The sequence below is a fragment of the Meles meles genome, chromosome X (genome assembly GCF_922984935.1).
Source record: "Meles meles chromosome X, mMelMel3.1 paternal haplotype, whole genome shotgun sequence".
Lineage (NCBI taxonomy): Eukaryota > Metazoa > Chordata > Mammalia > Carnivora > Mustelidae > Meles > Meles meles.
Window position 1 is genome coordinate 116,027,536 of NC_060087.1, and position 8,923 is coordinate 116,036,458.

The 8,923-nt window shown below is 52.5% G+C and overlaps 1 pseudogene; it reads left to right on the forward strand.

The window, feature by feature from the left end:
• The first annotated feature begins 1,130 nt into the window (after positions 1-1,130).
• LOC123935631 lies at positions 1,131-1,253 on the forward strand (annotated as a pseudogene).
• Positions 1,254-8,923: the final 7,670 nt, after the last annotated feature.

Sequence of the window (8,923 nt, forward strand, 5' to 3'; positions counted from 1 at the left end):
TGCTTGTGCTCTCTATATCTCTGACAAATAAATAAAATCTTTTAAAATATGGTGATATTTCGGGGCGTCCGGTGGCCCAGTGGGTTAAAACCTCTGCCTTCAGCTCAGGTCATGATCTCAGAGTCCTGGGATCGAGCCCCACATCCGGCTCTCTGCTCAGCGGGGAGCCTGCTTCCCCCCGCCCCCGCACCCCGCCCTGCCTGCCTCTCTGCCTACTTGTGATCTCTGTCTCTGTCAAATAAATAAAATCTTTTTTAAAAATGGTGATATTTCTAAGGAGATCTTTTTCTTCTCCGCCTGTTAGTTAACATTATTAGCTCATCACAGTTTAAACTTTCTGCACTTTTCATGAACCCTTCAGCTTAGAGATGTTGTGGAGGGATTCTGTTTGTTTGTTTAGATTTTGACCATTTGATTACTTTTGAATATGTCACTCTTCACAAGCTAGGACAGAATCAAACCACAGCAATCTAGTCTTCTTGGGGTCCAGGCCCCATCTTGCCATCTTTAGTGGAGTGACAGGCTAAAACAAGGAGCTAAGAACAGGTTTTTAATCTCTAAATAATACCTACTTATCTACATTTTCCCTCAGGAAACACCCCCCAAGGTCCAGTCATTAAAGGCAGGATACACAGAACATCTTGATCTACAAAGGACAGAATGACCCCAATTATACGCTGGTCAACGTACTGGTGAACCAGATTAGAGGTGGGCAAGGACTGGCAAACAGAGACAGTGTTTACATTTTGAAAACTGGCTCTGAAGTTTTAAAAATTGCCTGTTACCAGGGCATCTGGGTGGCTCTGTCGATTAAGCGTCAGACTCTTGATTTTGGCTCTGGTTGTGATCGCAGGGTCGTGGGATCGTGTCCCGCATGGGTCTCTGTGCCAGGTGTGCAGTCTGCTTGAGCTTTTCTCTCTCTCCCTCTCCCTCCATCCCTGTTCCGAACCCCCTCTCCCTGTGTAAAAAAAGAATGCCAATTACCATGAAGAAGAAAGCAAGGAAAAAATATTGCACATGTGTCTACTTGTGGATACTTGTGGATACTTGACTTTGCCTAAGTCTCCCACTAGAACACAAAGTTAGAGATGAGTGTCAGGGATCAGATACTTAGATAGTTTCAAAATACACACTTTGAGCAGTAGCAGTATCGAAGCCAATGAGGTTTATCCGAGGTGTGGTTATTGCTAATTGAAAACTTTTCCCAAAAAACATTCCTTAGTAATAAGAATTTGACCTACTGCATCCCTCCATCTGCCACCCGAACACAAAATGACGGACCATAAGGACTATTTAAAAGAAATGCTCAAGTCTACAAAGGGTGGTGGAAGCTATACGTCCCACTACAAAATAACCTCCAACTTTCCTGTCGGAGTAACAGGGCTACTCTTCCGGAATGGACATTCCAAGTGGCCAAACTTGTCAGCTGCGTTCGCCAGGGCCGGGAGGTGAAAAATAGAGCTGAAGAGTGTTATCCGCTCAATGTAAAATCAGGGTCAGCTAACACCCAAGGAATGAGCTCAGAATCTGCCCATCATTTGTTAAACATTTGCAGTAAAGGCCCTCTGTGCCATCTCAGGAGGGCTTTTCTTAAACTGAAGGTCAGTATAGTCTGTGATGGAGAGCCTTAAGCATTTGGCTTTACTACTAGGGATTCCAGCAGCCAGGCTGGTTCGAGAAGTCATCCAACCGGGCTGCCTCGGTGACAGAGCACGCCCGACTGCCCACCCTGAGCTCCTCACGGCTGCCCAAGGCCGCCTGGCAGGCCTCACCTAACTGCCCCAACCCGGTCGCCCCGCCCCCAGATCCAACCAGCAAGGCACCCGTCCATCTCATGAGTGCTCCTGCTAGGCACTGTATGCACGGAGATTTTAAAGATTAAGATACTCACCCAGAGCCAGAATTCAAACTCAGATCCATCAAACTCTTGAGCCCTTTTTATTCAATTTGAGACCACTTGGCCTGTGTGTGTTTTATATTTCATAAGAGGACTCGATCCTTTGGGTGTTTTCCAACACTTCTCCATATGGCGTTCACTGAACTGTGTTACTACAAGAACACCCAAGCCTAGCACATTTCATGAAAGTGGATGAATGCCAAAAAGTATTTATAATGCAAACAACAGATACGGAAACTCAGGCTGACCCGGAGAGATGTCACTGGGCTCTCACTGGGACCAGGAAGCACCGAAAGGACCCTGAAGGTAGCTGGCTCAGAGCCAGCCTCTGGTGGCTAAGGATGTGATGAAAGTTCCACCCAGGGAAGCGGGAGCTCCTGCAGCCTTGCACCTGCTTGGAACAACCACGGCAAATCTCACTGGAGTCTAAGACATACTGAAATCATCTGAGATGACCACAACTTTTGAAAGCAGGATGGAATGAAATAGTAGAAATATGTTTTTGAACCAGGGAACAATTAAGATCCACGTCTCGGAATTATCGCTATTTTGTTCTTTTTTTTTTCAAGATTTTTTATTTATTAGACAGAGATCACAAGTAAACAGAGAGGCAGGCAGAGAGAGAGGAAGGGAAGCAGGCTCCCTGCTGAGCAGAGAGCCAGATGTGGGGCTCGATTCCAGGACCCAGAGATCATGACCTGAGCCAAAGGCAGAGGCTTTAACCCACTGAGCCACCCAGGCGTCCCTATTTTGTTATTTTCTGTAGCTGAAACTCCCCCATTGTATGGATTTACTATGTTTCTGTATCCAGTAATCAACTGCTGTGCATGCAGTGTTCCGCAGGCCAGCATGAATAAAGGTGCAATAAATATTTGTATACAGCCGCCTGTGTGCACATAGGGTTAGAGTTGTGTTGGATATATACTAAAGAGTGGGATTTCTGGGTTATGTAGTAATTCTATGCTTACCTTTTTGAAATATTTTGATAATTTAAAAATTTTATCTGGTCCATGACGTCCCTCAAGTTTAAGGTCTCTCATGTGTCTTAATTAAGTGAAAATGCCAAAACCCAAAAATGCCAATTTGGGCGCAATGGGCCAAATCCCCAGGAACCTTAATTAAAATGCCCATATTGTTGTCTGAATGCTGTTGCTAGGACTTCTAATACTATGTTGAACAAGAGTGGTGAGAGCGGGCATCCTTGTCGTGTTCCTGATCTCAACGGGAAGGCTGCGAGCTTTTTCCCATTGAGGATGATATTTGCTGTGGGTATTTCATAGATAGATTTTATGAAGTTCAGGAATGATCCCTCTATCCCTATTCTTTGAAGCGTTTTCATCAGGAACGGATGCTGGATTTTGTCCAGGAACGGATGCTGGATTTTGTCCAGTCCATGCTGGAGCCAACGCCTCAGGGCATCCAGGTGTGGTGAAGAAATCGGAGTGTTTAACGAGCTCTCCCAAGAATTCTCCCCTGGCTAAGGGGAAGGTAGACAGTGCTGAGCCAGGATTTAGGAGGTAGTGGGGTCCCTGCCCAGGCCTGCCCCTCTCCTCCTGCCGGCCTTCAGCCGAGCTGGCCCTTGCTTGGGGCGGGGGGAGCAGACCCACTGGCCAGCCCTGGGGCCACCAAGAGGACTCCCCGCCCAGCCTCAGCGGCTCCCATCGGGCGGGGCCAGGCCAGGTGACTGACCCCAGCAGCAGCAGACCCAGCACCATCGAGAGCCTGGAGGCAGTGAGGCCTGGGGCCAGAGGCTCCGACTCCCCGAGGGCGGGTGGCGGGGCTCCCTTGGGTGGCTCACAGCCGGCGACGGCGGCCTCCAGCACTGACAGAGGGGCGGGCGCGGGTAGGAGAACAGCACAAGGCCATTGCGCGTCTCCGGGTTCGGGAATGCAAGGGGCGGCCCGTCCCTGTGCGTCCCCCATCTGGGAATGAAGGGCCACGGCCTGGCGGGTCCCTGTGTATCCGTGGGTCAGAGAATGGAAGGACCGACGCGTGGATCGCCCCTGTGCGTCCCTGGACACAGGAATGGAAGGGGCGCGGGTCCCTGTGCATCCCTGGGCGGGGGAATGGAAAGACCATTGCGGTGCTCGTGCCTGCGTACCTCTGGACGCCGGAAGGGAATGGGAGACAAGTTCCTGCGTGCCCCTGTGAGCGGGAATGGAAGGGGCGATGCGAGGCGGGTCCCTGTGAGTCCCTGGAAGCAGGGAAGAACAGGACGCAGGGCACTGTGTGTCCCTGGGCGCGGGAATGGAAGGGGCGACTCGTGGCGGGCCCTGTGCGTCCTGGAGACGCTTGCCTGCCCAGGGACTCCTTTGTCCCCCAAGACCGTGGGACCCGGTCGCGTCCAGCCCTGACGTGGGATTCAGTGGGAGTAGGTGAGACCTATGACGCGCCTCTGCCCTTCCAGAGAGCCCAGGGATGAGTGACAGGCGGCGGGCCTCTATCCGGCCCGGGTCCCCACCGCCGCTCCCTACGATCGGGCCGGGCCTTCCCGGGGTTGTCCCGGACCAGAGCGCCCATCGGGGGCGCCGGGACATCCTGTGGGGAGCGCGCGGGGCCGTGCCCGCGCCCCGGGCAGCCGATTTGTAACCGGCTTTTAGACGTTCCCGCGACGTATCTCTCGCTTGCCTGCCCAGGGAGCTGGGACTCCGGTGTCCCCCAAGACCGTGGGACCCGGTTGCCTCCAGCCCTGACTTGGGATTCAATGGGAGTAGGCGCGACCTGTGAAGTGCCTCTGTCCTTCCAAAGAGCCCAGGGACGAGTGACCGGAGTGGCGGGCTCCTGTCTGTCCTGCGTCCCCCCACCGCCTGGCCAGGCGTTCCCCGCGGTTTTCTGGGTCTGGGAGCGCCCGTCGGAGCGCAGAGCCACCCTGTGGGGAGCGCGCTGGGGCGGTGCCCGCGCCCAGGCCAGCCGATTTGTAACCGGCTTTTAGACGTTCCCGCGACGTATCTCTCCTCACCTTTCCCCCCCGAGTCCCGCTTTGCACACACCCTCTTTATCCGTGGGCCACGTAAGCGCAGGCTCGCTAGGACCGGTTTGGGGAGAAGCCCTGAGTCTTGGAGCAAACGAATGAGAGCCTCTCACAAAGGCTGCCCACAGAAGGTCCTCAGCACCATGGTGGGAAGCAGCCCAGAGACCGAAGATACCGCAGGAGTGCTCCCCATGGAGGAAGCCCGCTGCAAACACCACAGGTGGAGACAGAGGGGTTGCTGGGAGGACCCCTGTGCTCTGCATGGGAACGGCCAGTCCCTGTCCTCTCATAGTTGGTGACAGACCTGGGAATAAGATCTTCTAAACTCTAAACTCGAGTTTCTCCAGTAACAGGGGCCTACGGAACCTTGGAGGAATGGCAGAAGCAAAGGCATTTCCCATTTGCAGCCAAGCAAACCAAAGAGCCACACATGGAACACTACAAAGAGGGGCTGTGGATCCTGCGAAAGCCTGTGCACCAGGCAGACCACCTGTCCCAGCCCCGCCCTTACAGGGAAATTAACAAATTGCATGCTATTAGGAATACAAATAGTAATAGATGAAATGCCTCACAAGACCTCAAGGCCCTGTATTGACACGACAACCCCAGTGATGGGGAGGAGAGTAGGGTCACCGGAGGGCTCACAGATTAGGTTCCAGGTCCATTGCTGAAATGTCACTTTTTAAGAATCAGCTCAGGCAGCAGGCCAGCAGTGGCCCAACGGCAATACTTTGCAACCCTTGCTCAAGAGGACTGTCTTACTTCCTTTCCCTCAGAGCACTGACCCCAAAGTGAGCTACTCGCTCCCAGCACACCCGTTGGGAAGCTCTACCGCAAAACCCCCAGGCCTAGAAACGGGGGGCCGGGTCCCTGGGCTTTCAGGCGACTTGTTAAAACCTCGTTGCTAACACAGCCCGGAGGGATCCTTCCTGCCCCCTGGTCCTGGTGCCAGGACATCATCCATTCAGGGAGGCCAGGGTGATGCCCTGATGGGGGGCAAGGGGCAAGATAGATGGTCAAGGACAATGGTGAGCCACTGTCCGTCTCAAGATCACACTCCCCACAGGAACCCGGTGAGAGAGTACAGGGTTTGGGGGAGAGGTGGGAGAATCCGTGGCCCCTGCATCCCTCCTGTCCGGGGTGAGCTTCTCTGCGGTTCCCATGGGGCTGGTGTTGCTTCAGCAGGACAAGTTTCAGGGGCACCTGGAGCCGACAGTGCTCCCACTTGCCCTGTGACTCCATGGCTCAGGAAGCCTGGTGGGCATGAACAGAAGGCAAGAACCATCAGGGCAGAGGATTTTTGTCCTCTTGGTTCAAGACTATAGAGGCGCCTGCGTGGCTCAGTCAGCTCAGGTCATGATCCCAGAGTCCTGGGATCGAGCCCCACATCGGGCTCCCTGCTCAGTGGAGAACCTGCTTCCTCCTCTCTCTCAGCCTGCCTCTCTGCCTACTTGTGCTCTCTATCTCTCTGTCAAATAAATAAATAAATCTTAGAAAAAAAAAAGACTACAAATCAATGACTACAACAGTGCCCGTCACATAAAAGGGAATCAGTAAGAATTGTGGAGTGAACCAGTGGATGAAAGCCTACGTTCTACAGGATACGCACTCCTACTACGTACCCACAGAGAGAGGAACTAACCACTGGATGGTCAGGAGGTCACACTGTCCTGTAATGCAAACTCAGTAGCAAGCTTATCAACTAACGGGTGATTATGGTACCAGGCAGGCCAGGGCACTGCTGGGGGGTGACGCTGACCACAGCGGGGACTCTTCTGAGGCCGCGGTGCACTCATCCTGCAGAAGGAGGTGGAGGCCCATGGCCCAGGCAGGGGATGACTCCTGGGCCTTGGGTTCTAGGTGACACCAGCCGGGTGTGCACTCTCCCCTGGGCGTGTGTCCCCTGCCCCCAGCTGTAATGGGGATGTGACGACACTCCCACCTCCCTGCGGGGTTTTCTGAGGGTCATGTGGCAGTAATGCCCGGACGGCCCTGAGCCTGGTGCTTGGCAGAGACACAGGCTCGGCAGAGACACATGCGTCAGGGTAGGATCACCGTCTACCCCAGCAAAACTTCTCGGTGTTCATGGGTGCCTCCGACACAGTGATGCCTGCCCTGGTGTCCCCTGAGTCAGCCCCCCTCAGTCCCTGACTCTGGGGCGGGATTTCAGGATACAAGGGGCAGCCGCTTCCATGTGGCCCCGGACCTCCTTCCAGCAACTGACCTAGGACTTGACCACTTGGCTTCAGATACACGCATGTTCGGGAAACAAAATCAAAGGCACCCTCTAGTCAGGGAGACCCAGCGTACGGGGACTCAGGAAGGAGTCTGCTGGAGCTTCTGGGGAAATGCAGGGGAGGGGAAGCCCCGCCGTCCGGCTTCTCTGCCAACACCTATTCTTGTCTTAGGTATTAAAGACACTGACGGAGGCAAATCTTTAAAATTACCAGTATATTTGGGGTATCTGGGTGACTCAGTTGGTTTAGCATCTGACGCTTGATTTCAGCTCAGGTTAAGATCTTGGGGTCGTGAGATCGAGCCCCACATCATCCTCTGTGCTCAGTGCAGAGTCTGCTTGAGATTTCTTCTCTCCTCTGCTCCTCCCCCTGCTCACGCTCTCACTGTCTAAAAATTTTTTTTATCTTTTAAAAATTATCACTATATTTGTGACAGTTTTTTATTCGAGAACCTTAACACCTTCACCATGAGGACCTAGCCTGTGCTAGAACTCTGAGAAGTCCTGTCTGACAATGAAAACTGGAACAGAGTACGGGGAGAAATGAATTGATCCCCTTATCCCAGGTGATACCAACAGAAACCGTACTAAAAGTAAAAGAACCTGTCAAGAACCTCACCTTATGCTCATATAAACACATAATATTTTTGCATAATTTAGCACGACTTGAATCTTCTAGAAAAGCCCTACTTTACGGGCGCCTGGGTGGCTCAGTGGGTTAAAGCCTCTGCTTTCAGCTCAAGTCATGGTCCCAGGGTCCTGGGATCAAACCCCGCATCGGGCTCTCTGCTCAGTGGGGAGCCTGCTTCCACCTCTCTCTCTCTCTGCCTACTTGTGATCTCTGCCTGTCAAATAAATAAATAAAATCTTTTAAAAAAAAAAGAAAGAAAAGTCCTACTTTGGAAATGAAGCACCTGGGGCGCCTGGGTGGCTCAGTCAGTGAAGCGTCTCCCTTCGGCTGAAGTCATGATCCCAGGGTCCTGTGACCGAACCCCAAGTCAGGCTTCTTGCTCATGGGGAGTCTGCTTCTCCTTCTCCCTCTGCCTCTCCCCCAGCTTGTGCATTCTCTCTCTCTAAAATAAACAAAAAGAATCTTAAAAAAAAAAAAAGGAAATCAGGCATTTATTGCTCAGCCTGACTAACACGTGTGGCCACTTGGAAAAGTCAGAGACCAGCCGAGCCAGTGGCTGTCACCTTCGCAGTGAGTCTCTGGACAGACGTGAGCATGCGACAACCTCATGAGGTCTTCGGGTGCGGTCAAGCCCCAACGTGTGTGTTCGCACGCTCATTCAATGGTGACAAACTACATTCCCTTTCCTTTATATCCTTTCTGGCCTCCACTTCACTCAGGTTGGCAACATCTTCTTATAAAGAGTCAGACAGGGAACATTTTAGGCTTTGTGGGCCACATTCCGTCTGTCCCTTACTGTCCTTCTTCCTTGTTTTAAAAAAGCAACCTTTTGGGGTCACCCGGGGAGGTGCAGTCAGTTCAGCATCCGACTCCTGGTTTTGGTTCAGATCTTGATCTCATGGTTCTGAGATCGAGGCCCGCATCGGGCTCTGCGCTTAGGGAGGAGTCTGCCAGAGACTGTCTCTCCCTCTGCCCATCCCGTTCCTGCTCATTCTCTCTCCCTCAAATAAATAAATAAGCCTTTTTGAAAAAAAATTTCTTAAAGATTTTACTTTTTTATTTGAGAGATAAAATATTGTGAGCATGAGCAAGGGGAGAGGCAGGGGAAGGGGCAGAAGGAAAAGCAGACTCTCACCTGAGGGGAGAGACCAACGGGGGCTCCATCTCAGAACTCCAAGATCATGACCT